Below are 13,243 nucleotides of genomic sequence, written 5' to 3'. Positions count from 1 at the left end.
AAGCGTATCGCCGCAGCGCGGCTGTACCCGGTTTGGGTCGAAACCGGATATCACGTGGGGTCAGCGAGGTACTCCCTGCCCCTAGGTAGGCGTGAAAGTAGCTAGGGAATGATTCCTCGGCCATGCCTGCCATGTCCCCAGTCCCTGTGTGCCTAGAAGCATCCGCTGGCCCAACACACGCATGCACGTTGCGCGGGAGCGGCCGCATACAAGACGCCGCCGACAAGAATTCGCGGTGAGAACGTCGTCGACCGCATTACCGCCAACCCAAAGGACTGCGACCTCAAGGTACGTCTGCCGAAACTGCAACTTGTGACATAAAGCGGCGATGCACTTTCATTTTTTTTCTTCTAATTTTAGGCCTTGCTCCTTGAGCTGTAGCGCGACGTGAGCCCTGCCATTTCACTTTCAAGATACGTAAGCTGCTTCGACACTGAAAATGCCGACGCAATGGTGAGTTGGAAAACCCATCGCTTATTTACGCTGCCAATTCGCGTGCATGCGACCCATACCTTTTTTGCGGCATGCGATTGAAGTAGAGACTGCGATCGTGACTTCATGGCCCTCGCATTGTTATCTTCTGCAACACCCAATCGTCGCGAGCTAACATGTTTTTCAGATTTGTCGGTGCTAGCGCATCTCTTGATGTAAGCGCAAGTTCGTGTCTTTCATGACACGTAAACAATGCGAAGGTGTATACGCCGCTGATGTATGCACGCTGCATTGAATGATTTACTGTTTACCTTGGTCATTGATTACATTAAAAAAAAGCTGGAGATATGTCCTTTGTTAAAATCTGAATTACTTAAAATGCGATCTTACGAGCACTTGAAAAGAAAAAAATTACTGGCTGATTAGTTTTCATATTCTACTACACCTGCCCGCTTCACAGCGGCTTACGAGCCAGAAATGTATGCAGCAACAGTTTACATTAAATGTAATATGTTACAAGACGACAGTAAATAATCTTGCACCCAAATTGATCATGAACAACAGCTGCTACAGGGGCGCAGATATTTGTACCAAATAACCATGTTCTCATAGCTGACAAGCGAGAGGGAAAATTTATTTCGTAGGAATAAAGCAGAGGTGAGCCTGAACTAGTATATTCTTGCCTGATACTCTGCTAAGGGGAAGGTGCAAAGGGGAAAAAAGTCTTTAAAGGTGTTGAGGAAAAAAAGGATCACATGTGCACAATAATCACATAACGCAGTGGTCTCTCTAAACCTCAAGTATAATCCTGTGTTCTGCAAATGGTGTAGAACAGCACTCGTAGCTATTTCTTGCTGCAATGCTGTCACGGTAAGCACCCAGAATTTCAGCTTCTGATAATCTTTGCCTTTGTTGCTTGCGAGCACAGAGGGCACCATCTGCTGCTCTCGTAACTAGTAACAGATGTCGCAAAAATGTGCTGCAGAATCTCAGGCATGTGGCAGTATTTACAGTTCAGGGATAAGATTTTGTAACGATTCCTTTTCCAGTACTAATGGCTTTTTGCATTCGTGAGTGGTCAGAGTGACAGCATGTTGCTCAGGGCCGCGATTTTGTAGCAATGCCTTATGACTTATTCTATAATAGTCTTATCATCCACTGCTCACGGCCGGCTGAGCCCGTTGATAATGCAAGTGGACCGTCGCTCTGACCACTGACAAAGCGCGAAAAGGCATTATTACTGGGAAGGCATCGCTACAAAATACCGGCCCTGACCACACATGAACGCGAAAAGGCCGTGCTATCGAATTGTGGCTCAGTCTGTCAGTATAACCAATGAGATGTGCATAGAATTGAGTGAAGGCAACATGAAGACGAATTCAATAACGCATGCTTGCTTGTCTCTACTTTGATCTTAAGTGGGAAGTGAACAACTTCTCATAATTTCTTCATTATTTTTTTAAAACAAGTTGTATAATGTGCGCTAGTTTATCGCACAATTATGTCCAACATATTTTAGATGCAAGATCTTGTAGTGTTGGGTCTGTGGAAAACAAAACAATGCAGGAAAATCTCAGCGCATTTTTATTTAGGCAATGTTTTGACACCTTAAATGGCATGGCCATCTTGTTCATTGCTTTATTTTCGTTACCTCTGGTGCAACGCGAGTTGACTTGGAATTAGCATGGACGTAGCATATATATTTTAAATTGTGCCTGGTGCATGACATTGTGAAAAACCTTGAATGTGAACCCGCTACAAACAACAACATACTGGCACCTAGCAAGAACACTCAACCGTCTACCTTCCCACACATTTTCCTGAAACAGTTTGCACACGTTATTCAAAATTGCCACACCATTCCAATCATAAGTGTTTCAGGATATATACGACACATTTCATTTGTGTCAGCAACGACACTAGTGGAAAACCTGACAGTCAAATCTGTCTCTAATAAAGAATCCGTGTTGCTGATATCTGCACAATAACTGAGATCTAGGGGGGTATTCTGTAAGGGTTCACCTGGACTATCCACTTCAGCTGTCGCCATTGGCTCCAGCTTCACGAGCGCGAAGGAGACTGGCTGGCACCTTCGTGCTCGTGAAGCTGGCGCTAATGGCGACAGCCGAAGTGGACAGTCCACTAGGTGGACTCTTACAGAATACCCCCCCGCCCCTGGGCCAGGATAATATAGATTATTCCTTCCGTTCGATTCTATACCACTTTTATCATCCGCTGTTCACTGCCAGAAACTCGCCAGTTCTAATGGGTATAGGTGTCCCCTGGCCCAGTGCTCGGCACCTTCTACGAGTTCTCATCTTGCAAGGGGCCCTCCAAGGATTAAAGAAAATGGGTCTGGGCTGCTTCCACGGCAGCAGTTTCCTGTGTGGCATCCTAATGCAGCTGTTAGGTGGGGATGCCCTTGGATTGGAAAGAAACACCCCTTTCCAAGTATCCCGTAATGGCTGAGCACCTGACCGGAAGCACGGTTATACCTATTTTACCGGTGGGTACCAGGCGGCAGCGCTACTCAGCCTCCCACAGCAGTGGCAAATGCTCGTCTGGGTCACCATCGTTGTGGTGAGACAAGGGGCACCTTTCAAATCTCTATAGCGCCCCTTTCGACATGAAAACTCCTACAAACAACTGAGCACCAAGCCGGAGGACATCTCTACCTAATAAAAATCTGTAGGTTCCCAGTGGCACTGGGATTCTAACCAAGTACCTCCCTGCATACGAGGAAGACGCTCGACCATTTCGCCACCGCTGCAATACTTGTTTCCTGCCAAACAGATCCGCTGAGCACCTTGCCCAAGAGTGCCTTACTCACACTGGGTGTAGCACCACATGCCGGCTTGCAGAACCACCATCTATGACCAGGTCGCTACAAATCCTGTACTCATTCACGTCAAGTCATCCTCAGACCGAAGTCCTCCTAGCTAGCATGATGGCCCACCCTGCTATTGTCACCTTGTGGTCTCGTTGTGGGCTAGACCCATGTATATCGAGTAGGTGGGGGCATAACTCCCCGAATGTGTCCTGTGAAGGACACCTTTTTCAAGCGCTGTGGTGCCAAAGCCGCAAGCACCATATCTGCGCATGTGGAGCATGTATCGAAAGCCATGTGCTTTGCTGTTATGCCATTGTGATAGTACATATCACAAATAAGATTATGCAGTAACATAAATGAGAGCTTTAGATTGTGGTATCGAAGCATTCAGGAGTCCCTATCTTTTAGTATGTGTGTGGTTGCGTGCCCAAGCAAAAAAGCATTATAGCTTTGCATCCCCAAATGCAAGCAAGCCACACGCACTCGCAGCACGTAGTCAAGGTGGTGGTAGCATTTTTTAATATATAAAGCTAACCATAGAATTGCAAATAAAAAGACAATTGTTTCATGAAAATAGTTTATTTACATGCAGTTAAGTTGGCCCAAGTTGGAGCCCGGGGGCCACATGCATGACACTAACGCAGGTTGTTTATTCTTTCACAGCTGACGTCGTTTGGGTTCTTAGAACAGTGACCGGGACTGCTAGGGATAGTGCACTTCCACTGCGGTGTCCAAGATATACGGTCATTTAACGGAGAAGCGTACATAACGAGAAGCGAAGCAGCCACCTCACCGCGCGCATATCACTCAGTGGCATATAGGCGCATTCTTGGGGGCTAACATAAACACAGGCACTGCCGGGGGTGGCGGCATTCCCTTTGTGGTGTGGGAGACAGTTTACGTCGTCTAGCATACGTATGTAACGGGAAACCTGACGGCAATGTCATGCTCAAGTGTGATTCTGCGGCATGTCCAGGGTTAGTGGCTCGAGGGGTGATTTATCTGTTCGCGGGGCTTGCACTGAGGCGTGTGAACTTCAAGTAAGAGGGCCATGTGGTGTTCGTTTAAGTAATGTTGGTCTGCGTGTTCCAAAAACCGGACTAGAAAATGGGGGCGGGTACAGCGTGTATTGTTGATGATCCCTTAAAAAAGTGTGTAGAGATGAAGAGGGAAGGAGCCAGCCGATAATCAGCCGCCGCTCGTCGATGTATGCTACTTTGTCCTACAATAAACCGATGTATTCCTAAGTTGGCTTCCCTGAGTGCAAAGTGTCACCGGACGACTACGAGGACTCTCTGAAGAATCGTCTGCCTGGAAGACCTGGGGGAGAAGAAACTTAACTCATGCTAAAGATCTTTGACGGGAAGCAAACAATGTATACATGCATAGGTGGCAATTAAAGCTGAGCCAAACCAATCCCAAAGGCTAGAAATTTTGCCGTCTGGCACAGGATGTTTGCTGTGGAAGTGCACTGTGATCAGCATTTTGTCGCCTTCATTTCTCGGAAGATGACGTCAACATGCATTGTGAAATGCTGTCATCAGATTGAACAATCAAATCGTGTCGGCCTGTTCAGCGCCGATTGTTTTATGAAAGCATGTCTTGGCTTGCTTCGTCTCAGTTTGCAATGTTTCAGCAATATTTCTTCCAAGTCAGCCACCCCAAAGAGCCAAGCACATGTTAGGTCCTGCAGGTGCGCAGTGCTGCTTGCATCCTTTAATCTAAAACTCTTACGTTTACAGCAAGAACATAAGCGCATCCCTGAGTGTTGCCACCATGGAGTAATCGGCTTACATGTATTATTTTGCATCATTTTTGGTGCTTAGCAGGGTCATAGGGCTGTGGGACCAGATTTAGTCCAGATGCAAGCAAAACAATGCAACTTAGAACAGAAAGCTGAGTAAGCTGGTAAGGGTTCATGCATTGTTTGAAAGGTTAGGCATAGAAAATATCTCTTGTGGCCATTTCTGATGCCTAACCCTTCAAACGACAATAGTGGCCTTGGGAACACACCACAATGTACTATCGACCAAAAGTTTACAGACCAAGGGACCTGACAAAAAGCTGAATGTCTCCGCAGCCTGGTATTCCCATTTCCCGCCTCTACTGGTATATGTGAACAACATTGTGATGTGCGGTTTTACTGGCTACTTTTAAAGGCTGCTCGGATATTAAGCGTTTGCCGAGAGTCCGTAAACTTTTTGGTCGATAGTACTTTAGCCATAGTCTTAGTACTATGACTGCAAAAGATGCCTGTAAAACTGCAACTTTCATGAGTAAATTTCATGATGGACTAGGTTTTCATGCAGTTAATCTTAGAAGCCTGCCATTGTGTTTGCTATCTACATGTGTGCCGCCACCATTCTTATTGAACACAAGCTGTAGCAGGAAAGTGCATAACCGGGACAGTTGGTATAGGTTCATCCGTTGTTTGAAAGCGCAAACGCACAATGAGGAACTTGCACTCATTGTCTCGTTCAGACTGTTCTTTTTGTGTTTGCAGTTCCAAACAACCATCAAGCTATAGGAGCTCTGAAGTAATGGAAAATTTTTTCATATTTTTTTAAGCAAAAGGATTGTCTTGTAGCAAGTATGCTTCGGTCAATAAGGCATGTGCCATATGTGTAGAATCGGCTCCATCTTGAAATTGTTCATTGCCACTGCTTGCTCAATTATCTGCTGATAATGAACTGTAACTTTGGGTCGATACAAACCGCGCATTGAAGTTGAATATGCCTTGAGCTTGGGAAGTAATCCACTAGACAAAATATAATTGTGACCCCCCTATGGTGGCTCCATGGATGTGGTGTTCTGCTGCTAAGCAAGAGGTCGTGGAGATGGCAGAGTTCTTACAGGCAGCCTACAACACAAAAATGCAGTAAAGCGGAGCCTTGTTTGCATACTGCGGTTCAAAATTAGACTACGCAGTGACACGCACAAGCTAGAAGTGATACTAGCGCAGATTTTATGTAAACAATTTGCTACATCTGTGCTTGGAAAACAGTGAAAAATGCGCATGAACGCGATCCAACACGCTTTCACGAGACAAATAGGCATAGTCAAATGACCGATGGTTGACATACTCGCTAAAAAGGGCCGAGAACAAAACTTGAATTTGTAAAGATCCACCGCGGTTCTGTGCACGTTGACACGGGAAATCCATTGTATTGTCACTGTTCTAAAGTTCCCTGGCTTTATCGGGCATGCGTGTGCACTCCTTAGAAAATGCTGACAGAACTCTGCTACTTCGTCTTTAGCTTACCTTCTCTTACTCTGGAAGGGTTGCAGCAATACACGACAGTGTACGAGACCATTTATTTGGTGCACACTTGCAACAGTATGCGCATTCTTGTCCGCGCTACAGAGTGCTCCAACAAGACGTGCTGCCCGGTCGCTGCCATTCGTGCGTATTGAATGCACACAGCATGAGCTGCAAGTTATATGGCTTTAACTGTCTTTTTTTCCACCCACTTAGGTGCATCTGAACAGCTAATGGATACCATGCCCACTCTGTAACGACCAGTGCTTTTAATGAAACAGCACGGCGGAATAAAGTCAACCACGTGAGGCACCTCAGACAGCATATGCAGTGGGTTGTGACGGATTCAATGATTTCATCAGCATTTTTACTGGATGCAAGGCTGTGAATCTCTTGTATGATGCATGTGTGGAAAAGAAACCCAACATCCGGTGCACATGCCTGCTTGAAACAGTCGGGCATATCCCATTAGTTGAGCGCCCCTGTGTCGGCATTTGCTGATGTGATCCCAGCTATCTTCACCCATTACATTCTGGTGAATTTACTGCAGCCACCCTTTGGAAAAATAGCACATGGCAATTATTTCAAGGTAATTAGTTCTCCCATACAGAAAAAATACCATTAGCAGTACTCGTGGATGGGATAATCTGTCACTTTGCAATGGTGGCGAGCATAAATCCCACTAGCTGTAGTAACACCAGTTTTGACATTAGGAAGCAACTTTCTTGCAGCTAGACTTCATATGTACTATGTTTCGTGCAACGCCAGTGTTCAGAATGAAAGCATTTGACCACTGCAAACTGTCGTTTTTTTTTCTTCTAGACGTACATATGAACACATTCTTGATATAAAAAGACATGCAGGGCTGTATTACAGCACAGAAATGTTTGGACAATTCAAACTCATTAATTCAGAATGTAAGTTTGAAAATTCTAAGGAATCAAACCATTCTGTTTTCAGTGCACTGAAGTACACAAAGTGCACTTCAGCCACCAAATGCAATTGACAAGGTTTATAACATTTATGAGTTATGACGGCACTGCAGTTACCTTTGTGTTGGCAAGCACGCGAATTTCAGGATCTGCAAAAAATGGAATGTGCCGTGCACCTGTACAGGACATTTCATGCAACAATCAAAAAAGGATACATATTTGGCCAACAGGCTTCTCAGAATAGCTTTTTGCACAGAAATTAGTTAATATAATTTGTTATGCAATGCTTTCTTTAATATTTGTTTCAGGACATAAGTTAAAAAATTTTGAAAGCTGTTCACAAACACCGAATGCAAGCTAAAGAATGTGTTCACATACTACCACTTCAGGGGGGGCAACCTTTTTCTGGTCACTCAAGACCTCAAAGACTGCTGTCAGGGAGGAGTGTTGCAGTGGGTGAAAAGTGAGAAAAAGAAATGAGCGAACACTACACAAGCGCTTTATACCTGTTCAAGCCTGAACTAACGCCAAGTACTCAAATTGCCATATTAACGAGGAATGTTGAAATCTTGTGCATCAGGCATTGTTAATTTTTCACAAGATGCCTCAATCACACTGGTGAGCTTATGCAGTTTTTTTTTTTAATTTGTCACCAGAAATGCCCACACTGCTATCCGTCACTCCTATTCCTTGAGCGGACAGCAGACACAGATTACTGCAAGTCAACGATTCTGACCCGAGAGCTTTGGCTCAATTTTTACCAATGTGCGAAATTTTAGAAACCGATTGATGGAATCGCTATACTAAATAAATGCCACAAACATATTCAAATTGGTATGCTTATTGGAGAGCATACATAAAAAATATGTAGTGCAGGAGAAATTTGGTCTCGCTGCTCTGCCAGAATTTAGTTTTTTTTTTCAAGTGGTAATGATGTAAAAAAAAGAAGTGAACTTGGCTTTTGTAGCTGGTGGGACTACAATTACACCTAACTACCATCTGGGATTAAAATTATTCATGCAGGGGGGCCTCAGTGAGGTACATCTCAAAACGAGGTATTGCACCGTAGTCGAGAGTTCGACAGGATAGTCTGGTCAGGTAAGATCATTGTTAAATATGGACGAAGTCATTGACCATGGCCGAAACAAAAATAAAATAGCGTTTCGGTATCCACAGGAATCCCTTGTTCATAAAGGAATGTCTGCTGAGAAGGTTCTTGATGGTTCTTAAGTAGCATTGAGTGCATGATGCAAAGTTCGGAAGTACATGTGGTTTAAAATGTTAGATGATCTATTGATTGTTTTACTTGTTTGAATTATTAGTGATTCGAGATGGAGCCTTATTGTCCATTTCTTCTCTGTGGCCACGATGCGGGCGTTGTACTAGTTTATCTTCCGACTCGTCGTCTCGGCATGCTCTGCGAGGGCATTTGTAACTGTGTGGCCTTTGGCGACATTTTTGTGCTGCTTGAGACGCCGCGAGAAATATCTGCTAACAAGGGATCTATATGGATCCTGAAACATCATGCTATTGCATTACAGCTGTAGTATGTGGACTTAGCTTCCTTCTCCAGGTTTTGTGCTAAGTAGACATAAGTAATCTCTTGCACAACTGTGGCACAGAGAAGGCAAGCACACAGAACAGCTGTGACATCAACATATGGGAGTTTATTCTTGTAGGTCAGCGGGACCCTAAAAGACATTTACCAAATCTTGGTTGGAAGGTAGAGTCGATTGTGTCCATGCAAAGAGTTTTTGACATGTTAAAATTCAAACGTTACATTTCATACTTCTTCGTACATACGCTCATGCTTCCAATTCTATTTGCACTGTGACACCGACAACCTCTCAGTATTTAGTGAGTTGGAAGCAGTTGCGGGTATGGATATGCTGAAATGTGAAGCAGTGACTTTAATTTCAATCAATAAATAAAGAAAGCTTAATTCATTATCATAGGCCACCATTGATCCAAGTGCTTACGTGAGTGTGGAAACTCCGCGACAGACAAGAGACAAAATGGTAGGAGGGCTAAGCGTCAGTTGACGACACGTATTCTCAGGTGCTCATATCGCATGAGGAAACTCATGGACAGTGAATAGTCGTATTTTTAACAGCAGCAGAAGCGTAGTACTCGTCAGATGTCCACGGGAAAGCAGTTGCCCATCAGCCTCATCAATTGCCTTGAATGCACACATCGACCAAGCAGTCGTTTTCTTGACCACACTTACTCGTATCTGCATATTTCGCGAAGCATTCTCGCTTCATTCAACAAGTTTAGAACACGAATTTTGCAGGTTGCTCGGAGCATGTCTTACCTGACCCAGTCATAGAATAAGAAACCAGACGCAGTGGACAAGCATTGCCGGTCAAAGCAATATTCATACAAAAATCAGTAGCGGAATAAGCCGCTGCACTTGCACACATGTTAAAACACGTTCAGAAGTTTAGAGAATGCGTAAAAACACTGAAAAGAAACCTCACTTTACACTTCAATCCGACTTTCTGTTGCCGCCATTACCGTGTTTTGCTCACGACTAGTGTCCATGGCGATGCGGCCGCCGCTTCGTGCTCAGAAGTATGATAAAAAAGTAAAATGATGCGCATTTTTTACACATAAAATAGGTGAAGTACTTTTTTCCCAATACAATAATACATAAGGTATTGTTATGCAGACTATGAAATTTTCAGTGCAGATCATAACTTCAAGGCACAGTACTTGCTTGTAGTGCTTAATCAAGCACTAATTAACAGTTTAATTATTTGCCACAGCGCACATAATGCAATCACACAATTTGTGTCAATCGGTACTTCAGACCAACACCAGTTATATACTGAAATCCCCAGCACTATGAAATACAAACAAAATCAGTGAGAAATCTCGCATATTATTTTCCCCAAAATTTGTAGGCAATGCTGGACAAAACTGATGAATGCCAGCATATCCCAGTTTGGGGAATGAATGTGCTGTACCTACCGGCTTCTCTACCTGAAGAACTGACACACTTTCAATCATGTACCACAATGATTCTGCATTCAAGGCCTTCATCAAATGAATCCATGCAGGAGAAAGCAGAGACAAGCCCGAGCTGCTTGAAAGTCATGAATGACATCAACATTATGTTGCAAGCTGTTCGTGAAGCGCAAGACATTAATTCTGCCCCTTTGAAAGGAAAGATCCCGCTTCGCAACAGCTTTATTAACAATGTCATAGAACAGACAGGCAATGACAATTTCAAAGCAGAACAGTAATCAATAAAGAGCTACCTAGAGTCCTTTTTTCTAACAAACTCAGAAGTATTGCCATATAGAAGTTTAGAACATGGTTGCTTCCACTAATGTGGTTAATCTAACGAATAGAGCCACCAAGAAAAGAGTATAGACATGTCGGACCTACAGTCAAGACAGCCAACAAGCAGCGACTTAACATTGGCAATTTCAGCCACGGGAAACAGTTTATAGAGTTTAAGTCACCATCCCCCCCTCTCTCTCACAAGTGTGTAGGAAAACTCACCATCAGTGGCTTCACCGACTGAAAACAAATTCCAGTCTGCCAATTACTCATTTACTTCTCTTAAACTTTAGCAAACAGTAAAGGTATACTCGGACATTGCAGAAAAATAGTTATGAACATACGCGTCAGATCTTCAGTTGAGCACCTTGTTGTGGACAGCTATAGCTATGGAAAATACCTGCCACATGAAAGTATAACTTGAAGTACTGAAGACAGAGGTCTGCAGCACAAAGTAATTGCAGAAAGTAAGAAAGTGAATAACCAACCAACCACCCAAAGGAATACAAGGGAAATGCAAGATTGCAACACAGATGTTTATACCTACCCACAGCTCATCTAATGCCCAGTTTAAGCGATACTAAAGAAGCTTACTTACTCTGGCTTACTGGCATGCTTCTTTCCGCACGGAAGCTTGGGCTTTTGGGAAGAAATGCGGGCGCAAAGCTTAGACAACTTTAGGGGCCGAGAAAACCACCCGTACTGCGTTGCATGGTGGGCGTCGTATATGAAATTCCGTTGAGCTGTGGCAAGTCTTATACAGGCCAAACAGGCCGCTGTGTTAATGACCGCCTAAAAGAGCATGTTTTATTGATTAAAAATGGTGTGGGTTCACACCTGCCGTTCCATTGTTCCTCGCATGGCTGTGCTCCATGGTTTGAAGACACGTGTGGTAGGAAGAAGCAGAGTAGTGTTAGCACGTGAATTGCTCGAGGCATATCACATAAGGAAGAAGGGTGATGGTTGTATCAGTGTGCCCTTTGTTGACCTCTACAAAAGTGAATGTTCGTTTTTAGATAATGCAGTGAGGTAGCTTGTGACACGTGCTGCACCATGTCTTTGTGCACATAATTTTTTGGAAATAGATATATTTTGGTGATGTGCTAGAAATAAAACTAGTTGAAAGTTTGGCACCCTATCCTGTCTCCTTTTTGGCTTTACTTTTTTTTCAGCCTTGCACCACAATTCATGCATTTAGCTATGCACCAACTCACCCACAACGCACTACCCTGCAAAACTTGAGTTGTCTGTCTCCGTCTTCTTTTATCTGTGTGTGCACGCCCCACTTTCTTCTAATAACATGAAAATATTTGCGTGCTTTGCATATATATATATATATATACCATGCACAACTTTGAGAGCACTGCACAGGACACAAAAATCGCTATACAAACTGCCTTGCGGCAATGTTATTTGTACAAGGTCAAACTAACTAGCAGATGTGAAAATGCTGACACTTTCGCAACTGGAACTTGGAACTGTGAGAGCAGCCGAACTGATGTCACTGGAAGGAACTTGCAGGTGTCTATGACACATGGTTTCTGTTGGATTTATCACCAGTTTTTCAGTGGAATAATTCAAGCCAAGAAAAAATGAAGACCTTTGTTGTAAACGGAGTGAAGAATATTCGAGTTTAAGCCATCCTGATCACATTAGTTGCTCAAAAGAATCAAACCCATGTGACATGATTAACTGAGGTACAGCAGGAAAACGTTTTTAAGAAGGGCTTCTCTATTGAGAAAGAGCTCATTGGCTGTATTAAAATAAGTAATTTTGTCCTCATCATTTGTGCTGCATGTAAGCATGAAGAACTTGAGCCATTTACAATGTTTACTCAACAAAATTCAGTGGGGAGCACAACAGCTTAAGAGGACCAGAGATCGGATCCTGACCTCTCTTTGTTCCCCTCGAGTAAGCAGTTTGTAAAAGAGCTTTAACATCACTGAATTGGCCTTCCATTTGATGCACTACTAGATAATTGAGTATGAGCAGCCCTTTCTGCATGGTAGCCACAAACAGCAAAATAGTTTTTGATTGTGAGGGTGTAAGCATGCACAATTGAAGAGTGTATGCTATGTAGTGATATTAGTTAATGAATATTGCAAATGCCTCTCAAAGTTTGAAAGCAAATGATGCTGAGATCACCCTCATGAGATATTGTCCATATATATTGTCTGTGTTACAGCTCAGTGTAACCATTACCTGGTTGACAATCTTTTGTACTGTGACACCTGTTTACCTATTACTGCACTATATTGGACAAATTTTCGCCCGACTCCAATGTACTACATCTATACTATTCCTGCAGATATCCCCAAGTCTGGCTGTGTTATAAATGTGAGTCATCTCAAGACATGCTAACATTTGGATTAACAAAAACATGGTTGCACTGCTGCACTGGGACCTTCTGGTGCACAAACTTAGGCATGCCGTGTTGGGATTTATCAGAGGGAAATATTTAGCACTCAACATTTTGTCATTCAATGCAACAACATTCAATTT

General features: G+C 43.5%; 2 long non-coding RNA genes across 2 annotated transcripts; one reads left to right on the top strand and one right to left on the bottom strand.

Moving 5' to 3' along the window:
• LOC125942045 (uncharacterized) lies at positions 1-7,379 on the top strand. Its single transcript, XR_007464754.1, has 3 exons — positions 1-288; positions 376-453; positions 6,738-7,379. It is a non-coding gene; the product is annotated as an uncharacterized LOC125942045 (long non-coding RNA).
• LOC125942046 (uncharacterized) lies at positions 4,254-10,537 on the bottom strand. The gene is made up of 3 exons (XR_007464755.1): positions 9,768-10,537; positions 7,571-7,602; positions 4,254-4,582 (listed from the first exon to the last, which is right to left on the bottom strand). It is a non-coding gene; the product is annotated as an uncharacterized LOC125942046 (long non-coding RNA).
• Between the last annotated feature and the right edge of the window lie 2,706 nt (positions 10,538-13,243).

This window comes from Dermacentor silvarum, unplaced genomic scaffold (assembly GCF_013339745.2).
Source record: "Dermacentor silvarum isolate Dsil-2018 unplaced genomic scaffold, BIME_Dsil_1.4 Seq951, whole genome shotgun sequence".
NCBI lineage: Eukaryota > Metazoa > Arthropoda > Arachnida > Ixodida > Ixodidae > Dermacentor > Dermacentor silvarum.
This window is presented reverse-complemented; position numbering and strand designations above follow the sequence as displayed.